The sequence below is a fragment of the Rousettus aegyptiacus genome, unplaced genomic scaffold (assembly GCF_014176215.1).
Source record: "Rousettus aegyptiacus isolate mRouAeg1 unplaced genomic scaffold, mRouAeg1.p scaffold_m13_p_11, whole genome shotgun sequence".
NCBI lineage: Eukaryota > Metazoa > Chordata > Mammalia > Chiroptera > Pteropodidae > Rousettus > Rousettus aegyptiacus.
In genome coordinates this window covers 77,284,931-77,298,512 of record NW_023416286.1, presented here as the reverse complement: position 1 = coordinate 77,298,512, position 13,582 = coordinate 77,284,931, and the positions used below count along the sequence as shown (strand labels likewise).

Here is a 13,582-nt window from a genome sequence, read left to right as displayed (position 1 = left end):
TAGCCTATAAAGTGAAAGCTTCTCTTCCAAGCTTTTGATTCTGAATAGCTGTAATAAACATATATAAACTCTTTCAAAATATCTTCTGGCAATTTCCTTGAGGGCAAAGTTTTGGACAACTAGGCAGATGGCAAAGTATACGTATTGGATGTTTTGCTTTTTGCATGCTCATTCTGGGTTTTGTGATATTTTTGCTTGCTTGCAGGTTATTTGTACCCTTTGTGACAATTAATGAGATATCACAGTATTCACTAATTTATGCAGGATATGATGTCACACAAGTCTAAGAAATAAATATAATGTCCAAAATATGTCATTTTTGAGCTATACTGTATTGTACTATCTTCACATAAAAACACAAAAACCTAAATACTGTATATACGTTAGCTGAAATCTCACATGTGTTCAACAGAAGTAAATCACTTGTCTCAAACCTGAGCAGTAATGCTAATATTTAAGATTTAATGTGTTTAGATTTTGATACTTCTTCTAAAATTTTAATAAATTTTTGTTTTTTTTCAAACAACATCAGAGTTGGATCTTCATACACATTGAGTTTCCAAAGGATACAATTTACCCCCCTATCATCACTGTACGAGAGTAACCATCTCTCAAAACTGAAAATGGGAATATGGGTTCCTTTTTCCTCTCTTCTATTGATTTTTCTTTAGTTTCCATTTTTCTAATTGTTATTTGTATGTGAATATTGGGAATTATAGATTTTTAAAGGTTAAGTATATAGCAATAATAATATTTTTAAAAAACATTTAAAATATTATTTAAACATAGGCAGTTGAACGATCTTCATTCAATAATTACTACATAAATGTACACACATGAATGCTAACAACGGATTATTCACTGGAAATTTCATCATACCCTCTGACCCCGTTTTCAAAAGTTGTCTTCTGAAAATGAGTGGGATTATGTTACAGTAGTATGTCAAATAAGTGTTTTCCATCAACACTTTGAATATCTGCTTTGTAATCGATTTTCGTCAGAGTCCTTTATGATACAGTAATTTTACAGGAAAAAGTGTGTGTATTTTACATTTGCATAAAACAATACACACACATATATGTATGTATGTATGTAACTATCCTCTTTCTTACTATCTCTTTCTCTATCAAAATCAACATCTGGATTTTCTATTTCACTTTGAAAAGACAAATATTTTGGCACCTGTAAATGCCTACATTCTGCTAAACCGAATGACCTTTTAGATATTGCCGCCAGAGGGACCTTGACTCTTCATCTTAGTGACTATTTTTTTCTCATACAAATTACTATTTTGTTCATAACACAATCTTACCAGCGTTCTTTACCAGTTATACTGTCTCTGATTTTTCTTATTTTTTAAAACCAAAAAAATGGTTTCATACTTTGTGTTCAGCATTCTTAATGCCTCCTCTGGCCACCAGATGCACGACTAGCTGCTCTTCCTACCAGAGAGGAGGTTCAGTTTTTGATATGTTGGCTGTTATTCATATAACTTCTCGGCATGGCTTTCTTCTCATAATATTGTGCTTTGTGACATTTAAAATTCACAGGGATGCATTAATGGTTCTGATTTGGCCATCTCCACAACCATGGAAGAGATAAAACTGGTATTGATTTCCACATTTTTTCAGAGGTTGAAACTGAGATCCAGAGTGATGAAGTGACTTGTGAAAGGGACACTTACACAGTTAGGCTGAGGTTCAGAACTCATGTTTCACGAATCTTAGTCTAATGCTCTTTCTACTAAAATCATTCTTGAGAAAGCTTTGTAACAACCTTCTCTCATTGTGTAGTCACTTAGCTTTGAGGCCCTCATAAATTATAAAAAGCCATTGTTTAACTTACACCTGATCCTACCTGTGGATACAATAGCTCAATCCAGGTATATAACTATCTAATTCAATACTAAATGAATAAATCACTAAATAAATAATTACATATAAATACAAATTGCAATCATGCTATAACATATATTATCCTAACATCTAAAAGTTAATAAGCATATATTATGTACCTAGCACTGTACTCATTATTTAAAATAGCATATAATTTATTCCCTATAGAACTCCTTAGATATTATTCTTCTCAATTTACAGATGATAAAATAAAGAGTTTTAAGTAACTTTCCCAATGATATATAACTAATAAGTGGTAAAGTAACAATTTGAACCCACTTCAATTGACTTATTCAGCTTACTGCTTTTACTATATTTATTTTTATCAACATAATAAATACTTATATGAGCATGATATTATTCTAAATAATTTCTAAATATAACTAATTCACTATAACACTCCTGTGTAGCATTCCACGCACTGACAATTTTTATTACATGTGCTTCCTGGCATATATAAAATATAAACTCTTTTCCAGTTCATCTAAAATTTTCATAGATCTGATGCTTCTTTTGCTCTAAAACACATTTTAAATGCAATTTTAAAGAGTACAACAGCCTTTAACTATAGGTTTTTTAAAAATGTATTTCTCTTTAAAATATATAATTTAAAAAATTTAACATGATATGAATAGATAACATGATTGTTTCCACTAGCTCACTCACATGTCCTTGTAATCCTAGCAAAGTTTTTCATGTTATCTAAATTTGTAACATAAAACTGGATATCCCATAAAATTCTCATACAAGTGATTTTTGTTGATGACTTACTGAGATAATCATTGCAGACAAAATTACCCCCATGTTCAATAAACAGCAAAATGTGATGACTATAACAGGTAAAATGTACCCACTTTATACTATAAAACAGTAGAATTTGATAATTAGAGGAGACAAAACGGTGACCACATTATAAGAGGACATAAAGAGAATTAGTATTTGTAGACTTCATTTGAGGTCTTTCTAACAATTAGTTCTTATCAGTTGCAATACTTTTTTATAAGATTGCTCAACTGTTGTTCCACATAAATACTAGAATAAGCTTTGTCTACATTTACAGAAAAACTTGCTGGCATTTTGATAGGAATTGCTTTAAACCTATAGATCTATTTGGGGAAAAACTGACATAGTCTCCTTGTTGAGACTTCCGACCCCTGAACACAGGATGTTTCTCCATTTAGTTAGGTGTTCTTTAATTCCTATTATCATCAGTTTGCAATATTTTACATATAAATTTTGTACAAATTCTGTTAAATACTTGGTTAAACATTTAATTTTCTTCTAGTGAAACTAAATAGTATTGTTTTTCAATTTTGTTTCTCATATTGCTAGTATATTGAAATATAATTTATATTTTTATATGATAATCTTGCATCTTGCAATTTCACTGACCTCATTATCTGTAGGGTATTTTTGTGTAGACAATCAAATAGGGATAGGCTCATTTATTCCTTTCCTATAGATAAATTTTATTTCTTTTCCTTGCCTTATTGCAGGGACTGGAACTTCTCCACTAAGTTAAATAAAAGAGGTGAAGTCTATGGCCATGCCACCTTGGATGTGCCCCATCTCGTCTGATCTCAGAAGCTAAGCAGAGTTGGGCCTGGTTAGTACTTGGATGGGAGACCACGTAGAAAGATCAGGTGCTGTAGGTGTTCAAAAAAAAAAAAAAAAACAAAGAGGGGAGAGCAGACATCCTGGTCTCGCCCCTAATGTGAGGAAAAAATGGAAATGATTCAGTTTCCACTGTCAAGTATAATATTAGCAATAAGATTTTTTTTAGATGTACTATATCAACTTGAGAATTTTTTATCATGAATAAGTATTCCTAGAGATTAAAAACAAGAGAGTGGAGGAGGGCAAAATCAAGGTGGTCATAAGGGAAATATGAGGAATTTCTGTGGCGTTGGAACAATTTAGTTTCTTGACTGTGTTGGTGGATACAAGAACCTACAAAAGTTGTCAAATTGTATGGAAGTTAATACACACATAAACATAAATGACTGCAAGTAAAGCTGCGTGGATTGTAGTACTGTCAATATCCTGCTTGTGGTGTTACACTGTAGTTTTGCAAAATGTTACCACCGAGGGAAAATGGACAATGCTTATAGGGATCTCTCAGCGTTATTTCTTAAAACTGTGTGTGAATCTATAATTACTTCAATATGTTTCCAGTTAAAAAACTGGTGTCATTAGCTACTCTTTGATAGAACTTCGAACTTTTGCAAAAAGATTACTAAAGATATTAAGTATAAACATGGACATGTCTCGTATTTTTTTTATTTTTGGATTCATTTGCTTCATTAAATAAAAGGTAAAATTTTCTGAATATATAGATTTAAATTATCTTAATAATAGGAAGTATGTTCAATAATTAAAATAACATGTCTACTTTTAATGTTTAATATAATTAGCTATTAAACATAGTTATTTACATTGATAATTCAGCCTTCCCTGACAGCTTACATGAGATGCAGTCATGGACGGTGGAACTAGCTAAAGAATAAACTCATTAGCAGCTACAATATTGCATATAGACAGTTATTTTGTGATCTTCTTCCATTTCTGTTTCTCCTTGAGACTGGTTATTAGAGTTACTACAATACAGTATGAGAATCGAGATATTTCATCCTAATAATACCTCTTTTGGTAGTTAAATTTCAAAATATGTATCAACTAATTTATAAAACCCATTAAATTATTTAATATTTAATCAACTTTTTCTGGGAAAAGTCCAACACAATTCCAATCTTCCCATGAGAGGACCTCAGAACGAGAAGATACTATTCTTAGACACACTTCTCAAATCAGGTTCTCACTGGTGACCGATACTGAGAAGAAACACTGGACTTCTTTTCTCCGAAAAAGAGGAATTAGACTGCTGTGGATTTGTGAGCTCCATTTCATTAATTTAGGAAAAAAAAAAAAACTCAAATACATAGTTCCCATGAATGCCTCAATTGACTGGTAGTTTACTATAATTTTAACTTGATTCCCATGTTATAATCTCTATTTCTGCAAAACAAAACAAACAAAACAAAACAAAAAACTGTAGTCCGATCTGGGACATATGTACAAATAAAGGAACTGTAGAATTTATTGAGCAATGGCCTCTACTCACAGCAGCAATCATTGTGCAAGTGAGGTATAAGGAAAAAAACATTTCTATTGGGAAGAAATGGAGAATACAACAGTAATTTTTACTAATATGTGCTTTCTCTTCCAGAGTATATAGTGAAACAAAGGGCTTAAAAACTCACAGGCAATATTAAGTGAAAATCAGTCTTAGGTAGACAATACTACTCCAGGATGACAAAACATTTGGTGATATCAATTTGAAGCCTGTATTAACGGAGTAGCCATTGAAATAGATTGGAAAGAAGGATGGGTGGGTGGATAGAAGGAAGGAAGGAAGGAAGGAAGGAAGGAAGGAAGGAAGGAAGGGAGGGAGGGAGGGAGGGAGGGAGGGAGGGAGGGAGGGAGGGAGGGAGGGAGGGAGGGAGGAAAGCAAGAGAAAAAAAAATGAATTTGGCCTGAGAAAAAGTCACTCATGTGATTCTATGCCTTTGCCAAAACATTTTAAACATTTCAAATAATTGAGAATGATGACTGAAAAAGAATAAGTTATATTGTAAGAAAATATCAAAAGAACTGTGCATGAATATGAACAATCGTTGTAGAGGGAATTCTTAACTTCCCAATGGATGGTTCATGCTCTGGGAGTCACTGGAATATTACTAATTTTATAATTTTATATGAAATAGGGAAGAAAATTTATGATATTCGAAAAGTGAGATATGTAAGATATATAACATTTGACATGACAACCACTTTCAGATATAATATGTAAGAATATCAACTAAACACTGTAAGACAATTGCATTTGATTTACATTTACATAAAATGCATGGTAAGTAGAAGAAGTAAGCAATAGAAGATCCTGCAATAAATAGTAAGTTGTGGTCTATGACATAAATGAAATTAAAATTGATCCTAAGTTATTCACAGTTATGTCATTATAAAGAGTTGTTTGATATTATAAATTTTATTTAAAAAAACACCTAACATATCTAGATCTGCTATTTCATTTTTGAAAGGATTAACATTCTTTTCATGATAAAACTAATTTTTAAACAGTATGTAAAATATGTGAACAAAAAATCATTCCAATAAAAAAAGTTAAGAAAATAAAAATAAGGAAGCAAAAATATCTGCATGACTATGAAGACATGTACCAGTATTCCTCAAAGTAATTTCTATATATTCTAACACTGTAGATCAAATGGTTATCTTCAGTGATAGATTTGGATAAATTAAGCAATATATTATTATTTTTTGGTTTCGATTATAAATCCCAGCATTGAAAAATTAAAAATAAGGACAAATTTAAGGTGTTTATTTTTTTTGTGGATACAGATATGCTTTGAAGGAATGTAAAAGATATGATAAAAAATATCACAATTATGATGTTAAAATATTTTGTAACTTTTAATCCGTAATAATTAATCGTTAGCTACCTAACAATAATATTTAAGTAGAATATGTAAAACTCATTGTTCATTTCTCAATGTAAATATTGCTTTAAATAATGTTATTGACAATTCCCATTACTACTGCTTCAGCAGAACGAAATCTCTACAGATTGAACAAATCAGATTAGTTTATTAAATTTGGCATTTCTGTCAATAGAATAGAAATTATGTGAAAATCTTGATTAAAATAACATAACTAGTGACTTTGCTGAAAAGAGAGGTAAAAATATGGAATAAATATATAATAATGTGAGAATTATGTATCTTTATTTGATTACTCATCTAAATATTATGAACTCAGACCATAATTAAACATCTACACATAGACAATAATAATTAAATCCAATGACCTTTGATATTTTGCCAATTTTCAGTTGCATAAAAACAACTTAGCTTTACACAGATAGGCATACACAGAGTTATAATGAAGTTATAATTTTCAAGTTAGGAGTTTAAAACATATTCTCAGATAGCTGTATCCCACAAGTAAAAGACAGTCCTAAATTGGAAAGGATTTACGAAGTCAGGTAATAAATGGGCACACCAACAGGTCCCATAAGCCACTGTAAGGTTTTGGCTTTTACCGAGGAGATGTGAAATCATAAGATCATTTTGAGAAGAGAAGCAACATGATCTGTTATTTAAAGGATCACTCTTACTGTTGTGAATAAAGAGACTATTGATTTAGATTTTGAATTTAGTGTTTGATTTATTTCTTCCCTACTTCTGGCTAATGTTGGTTGATTTTTTAAATTTTATTAATTTTTTGAAAGTTAAATTATATGAGAAGTGAATTACACCATCTCCTCATCTCAAAGGAAAATGTCGATGAAAATAATTTAATTAGAAGTTGGTGTTATTCACTAATATATATTAGAACTTGGTGTTGAGTAAAAATATAAATATCTTTTCTAACCTGAGTTTCCCCCCTGCTGCTCCTATTTAACAGGATATCTGGGATTAGGCAGACTACAGCTAACACATCCTTGTAAAGGTAAGATAAAGCCAGACTTTTGTCTTTCTGTTCCACCATTTTTAATGTTATGACTTCTGTTGTCATGATTATAGTGTGGCTGCTCCATTAATGTATTGGGGGATAAAGAAGGGACACAATTGTAGCTATTTATTCTTCGTCTATGCTCCTTATCCCAAGAGATATATATTTACATATTTGCCACAATGGTAGAGGTAAATAATAAAGGGGACAGGGAATACTTCTGTATCACTGTTGTTAAAAACTTTTATTTCTTGAGTATAGAGGGAGGACAATGTCTTCTATGGGACAAGAAGGAATGAAATTGCTAAGGCGCTACACTTAAAGCCTAGGAAAGTAATTTATAGATTGGAAATGACTCAGAGTTAAAGAAGGTCTGGCAAGGAGGTCATAGCCATGGGAAAGCCTGCTTTCTTTTTTACTGATACAGGGGAATATCTAAGTTAACTAGAACTTCAGTCTTTAGCCTCCTATGCTGTATTTTCTTTGTACACCATAAAATCTTTTTTTTTTTTCCTTGACTATTCATAGTACTAACTCACAACGTCAGTCCTATACTGGCCTAATAAATTTTCAGAGGAAGGAGAGACTGAACTTCTACATCATATTTTCATTTTTTGACTCAGGAAGAGAAAGCACTGAGGGAGTACGGTTTCTCTTGTTATTATTCTCTCAGTATTATAAAATTAAAATAATTTACCAGTTACTATCACTAACAATTAGATTGAAGAGGAGCCCATGATTCAGAATTCACTGGACAAGGCGATAATATTCAGTAAGATTAAACTTCTTGATTGCCACATACATTACCAAAGGCTACCTTTGACAAAATAAGTAATTTAAATAATTAGATAATACATTTGTTTTAATGAAAGGATTAATAAAATATCATGACAAAAAGATTATAAACGTAAATAACCAGATGTGTATCTGATAGATCGATGCAGTTTTTCTGAACAAAACTCCTGTGAAAGCAAAATATTAATGTTTGTGAGCCAAACAAATCTCTATAGCACAAAAAAGAAAGATTAGAGACACAATTTGTGAGATGGCATTAGATCTATAACCCTTGAGCTGATTTCTCCAACTGATTATATTTATGATTTTCCATAACCAGAAGGTCATGTGACCTGGTCATGAATAAGTACTGCTTATTTTATCTCAAAAATATTTCTTAATGTAATTATCTCCATCTACACTGGTAATTTATCAGTGCAAGTTGCTAGATAATTCCTTGATTATATTTTGTCTAATGGTCTTCAATGATGTACCCTCATTCATTCTTAATATTTGTAATTTGTAATAATTTTTATTTAATTAGCTTTTCTTGTGATTTATCAATTTTATTAATGATTTCAAAAACCAATTTCTGTTTTTACTATATATTTATTATAATTTGATTCCATTATAATGAAAGAAAGTTAACTGTGTGATTTTCCAGAAGTTTTGAAGATCTATTTATGGAGCAGACTTTGGCCTATTTCCCATTAAGCTTGAAAAAAAACTCAGCATCCAGTTATGGAGTATAATGATATATGTCAATTAATTTTAGTTTGTTGATAGTGTTCTTTGAATATCCTATATCCTTTCTGTTTTTTAATACATCTATTAAATATAAAATGAAGAATATTAGAAACTTTAGTTTTAACTATGGTTTCTTCTATTTCTGGTTAAGCTCTATCAATTCTTGCTTCATGTATTTTGAACCATCTGTGCTACAAATTTTGGATTGTTCTATCTCCTTAATGACTGATGCTTTTACTTTATATGATGTCCCTCTATTTCTAGTAATGATCTTTGTCTTAAGCTTTGATTGATATAAATATAACCTTATTTGCTTTATTATGATTAGATTTTGCACAGTATAACTTGGTCCCAACCTTTTACTTTTAATGATTCTTTATATTTAAAATGCTTTGAGGAATCTACCTAAATGTCTTTTTGATAATTATTACGAATTTAACACTGAATGATTTGCATTATTTAAATGTATCTAGATTTATGTCCCAGCCTATGGTCAATCATGTATATTTAAAAATAAGGATTATTCTGAAATGGATGGTTATATTGTTCTATCGCTATCAATTAGATCAATGTGGTTGACAGTGTTTTCATTCATCTGTGTGTTTTGTGACTTTGTCTACTTGTTCTATCATTTATTGACATAGGGGTTTAACCCTTAACAAAGATTATGGTATTATTTGCCTTTGATTCTGTCAATTTTTTCTCATGTATATTGAAGATCTGTAATTAGTTGCAAGTACATGCATAATTGCTATGCCTTCCTGATGAATCGACTTATTTTTTCAGCATGCAATGTCTATTTTCTCTGTTAATAATTTTCGTTTTGACATATATGTTGTTCTTACTAACAGAACACCAGGCTTCTTATGTTTTCTATAAACATTTTTCATCATTTTAAAAAATTATTTGTAGCTTTTTATTTCATATGTGTCTCTTGTAAAAAATAGATTATTCATTATTTTTAATCCATTCTGTAAATTCTTGACTTTTAATTGGATCGTTTGCTCATTATGATTTTAATGTAATGCTGTATTAAGATCAGTCAAAGAGAAAACTAGCAGGAGTCAGAAAGATCTGGCATTAGGGAGTGTTTGGTAACCTCTAGAACAGAAGCCGAGTGGGAAGAGTGAATTTAGGATTACGGTAGATACAAGAGTGAGTGGAAAGTCAGAACCTTGTGTGTAATGCCTAGAAATGGCTTAAGCTTGACAAGCCCATCATGGAATTTACCCCTTCTATGGAAAACTGCTTTGCTTTTAGCTCTCTAATGAACTACACAGCTTTCAGGGAGCTTATATGACTAATAAGACCTAAAGTTAGTCTAAATACAGTTATCGATGGGTCTACTAGTTGGCTTATCATGAGGCATTCGGTCAAACATAAAGAGTATGTCTAAATTGGACAAATTAGATCCCTTTTGCCAAGAAATGTAAATTTTAAAGAAAGTCAAAGTTGATGGCAGGCATAAGAAGCTGGGAAGACAAACGAAAAGACATAATTGGTAACTTGAGAGCTTTTGAATAAACCTGAGTCATAAGTAAGTAGGTCAAACTTAAAATGAAGCCAGGTCTATGCTAATCAAAACACAGGAGAAAAGGAAAGATTTAGACTAGTCACAAGTACTGTTGTATCACACTCTTCTCAAAACCATCATTTTACTAGATGACTAATAACTCATCATGGCAGAAATTCAAATCAAGCTAGCACAAGCAAAAGAAGAGGTGGTTTATTAATTCATTTAACAAAACACCAAATCTTTCATTAAAATGAAAAAAAATGGAACAGATAAACTGAAGGGAAATTTATTTCAAAGGTTTATCATCAATTTTGCAAAATGAGAAAAGTTTTATTTCTGCACACTGTGAAATATTAGAATCATCAAAGTTGGAAAACTTGACATAGTTCTACAAAAGCCACCAGACAAATGATATATTATTGAATTGTATACTTGAAATTTATGTAATTTTATTAACCAACATCACTTCAATAAATTTACTATAAATATATACATACATACATACATACATACATACATACATACATACATACATTTTAAAGGTGAAGAAAATTATTGGATCTGCATTTATCCTTGATAAGTAGAAATTACTCATGTAGCCTACTACCATGTTTGAGTCTTAGTATAGAAAGAAATTGCCAGTACTGTGTTCTACAGGTTAAATCAATATTGCTACTGTATGAAGGTATAATAGTTGATCACAATCGAGCTATCGGTTATGATGTTCAATTGCTTTCCACTGTTTTCCTACCCCTTATTTTTTAATAAGTATTTATATTAATTAGTGTTATTATCAAATGTTATTAAAATAGGTAAGAGAAAATATTTAGTTTCCCATGTATGTAAGTTAAAAATATAGGTATGTGTTTATATATGTGTGTAAAATCTGGCCCTCATACTAAAATTTTAAGTATTACTTCATTTCATATTCATTAAATATTTCCTCTTTCATGTTCATGAATTTCACTCATTTGTATGTTATCTTTTTATTTTATAGCTAAAAAATAATTTAGAATTTTAGCATGCTACAAAAAATAGTTGAAATAGTAATATTTATTTCTATTTGTATATATTTTTCCTTTTGATTACTTTTCTAGATTTGTTATTTTTAACAGTTATTAACAGTTTAGCCACCTCTGCTTTCTGACTATATCAGTACTGAATTATCTAATATTTGTCTTATAAATGCAGTTACTTTTCTTTTACTAAGAATTTATTCATTTAATTGTCCAAAAGATTCATTAGAGATGTTTGAAATTAACTGTGACAGAAAGATTGTAAATTAGTTTCACTAGTTACTATACATAAGTAGTTGAGTTTATTTTACAAACAACTGTTAAAATAATCTCTCCAATTAGAAAAGATCATCAGAGAGTAACTTAAAATAACCATGTTATAAACATGAGAGATGTTCACTGTCCAAGTGAATCAGAGAATTATAGAATTATAGACTACGGTAACACGTTTTAATGTAGTATATAAATTCAGAATGTGTAAAGAGAAAACACTATTTAAAAATAAGCTTATTACATTATGAACCTATTCAGTCAGTAAAACTGTAGTCAATAACTCCCTTTCATTAAGAGTGCTTCTGTGTAATTAATTTATTCTCTTTCTAAATCATCCTAGGTCTTTTATTCTTGACCATTTTTAAAAATAGTATGTTATAGTTTGGAGCTAGTTCTAGCAATACCTACTGAAATAAAAATAAAATATTTATTTTTTTGAGATGATCTCTGTATTGAGCTAGAGATTCACAAATACACGAAGATGGCAGCACAAGAGTAGAAACGTTAGGGTGCTACCAATCTGTTTTGCTTTTATTTTCCAGGGACACCTCCATTCCCTACCTCAGCAATAACTACTTCACATACTTTACTATGCCTTGCTCTGCTCAAATACACTGTTTTTAGAAACAAATAACTCATAACTTACTTTTCCAAGTTCTTATAAACAACGTTTAAGAACAAGAACTCTGGAGTCAGATGGCCTGGGTTTGAAATCTGCCTTTGTCACTTACGAGCTATGAGACTGAATTTTCCATCTCCCACTGTGTTATTTTTCTCATCTGAACTATAATGCTTGGTTTGAATTATTGATAATTAAATGAGTCAATACTTTAAAAATGTTTTAAAAAGTGACTGACACATAGTAGACATTACAGAAAAAAATGGCCAAGAGTTTTACATGTTCTATTTTTATGTCAATCCTTTTTTTGTTTTTCTCATCTTTTCTGAAATTATGCCTGACTAGCCACATAGATACTTGCCCATTCTGTGTAAACAGAAATGCATTTTACTTACTTATTTTTGCATGGGGCATGTGTACATACATCTATTATTAACATTATAAGACAAATTCTCTGATATTACTATGTTGAACTACTTGTAAATAATTGAACAACATAATCCATTATATACACTGTTTTTCAGTAGTATGGTGGTCCTTTCTAAATGTGTCTGATATCTGGAAATGACCCATATCCCTACATGTAATTCGGAGTTAGTTGGAGATCCCAGGCCATTAGGAGATTGTGAAAAATTTGATTCAATTCTCAAATTCACAACTTGTGAGAAGCTAGATACTGTGATTTTATGAGAGCTTTTTCCTCATGACCTACGAGTTTCTTGTTCTGGATTCTCATTTCCCAAATCAGTTCTTTCTCACACTGACCTGGATTCAGAGCTCATCCCCTTTAGCGGTTTCTAGAAAAATGTTCACTCACATGAAATATTTAATGAGTTTTAGAATTACTGAAGATTTAGATATGAGGAAGTTTATGTCATTTAAAGCATTCCATTTTCCTGTGTCTCTAAGATCTATTTTTTTCTTTTTCTTTTCCTTTACCTGATGCAGTAAAATAAATCCTCTCTTGATTCAGGTATAGCAATTCCAGGACCCCTGAGATCAGATATTCTATGCCAATTAGTTTTTGCAAAGATTTTCAACTAAGACAGACCTTTCCTTGTGAATAAGTTTCATGATCACTGCTTAGAAAAACAAATAAGCAAAACCCTTTTTTTCTGATCTCTTCTGTAAATGAACATTGCTTTGAACTTTAGAAATTGTGATGTGCCTTTCCACAGATGTCGTGTTTTAAAATGGCCAGACTTACTGAACA

The 13,582-nt window shown here is 30.7% G+C and overlaps 1 pseudogene; it reads left to right on the top strand.

The window, feature by feature from the left end:
* Positions 1–3,431: 3,431 nt before the first annotated feature.
* Positions 3,432–3,550, top strand: LOC118609669 (annotated as a pseudogene).
* Positions 3,551–13,582: the final 10,032 nt, after the last annotated feature.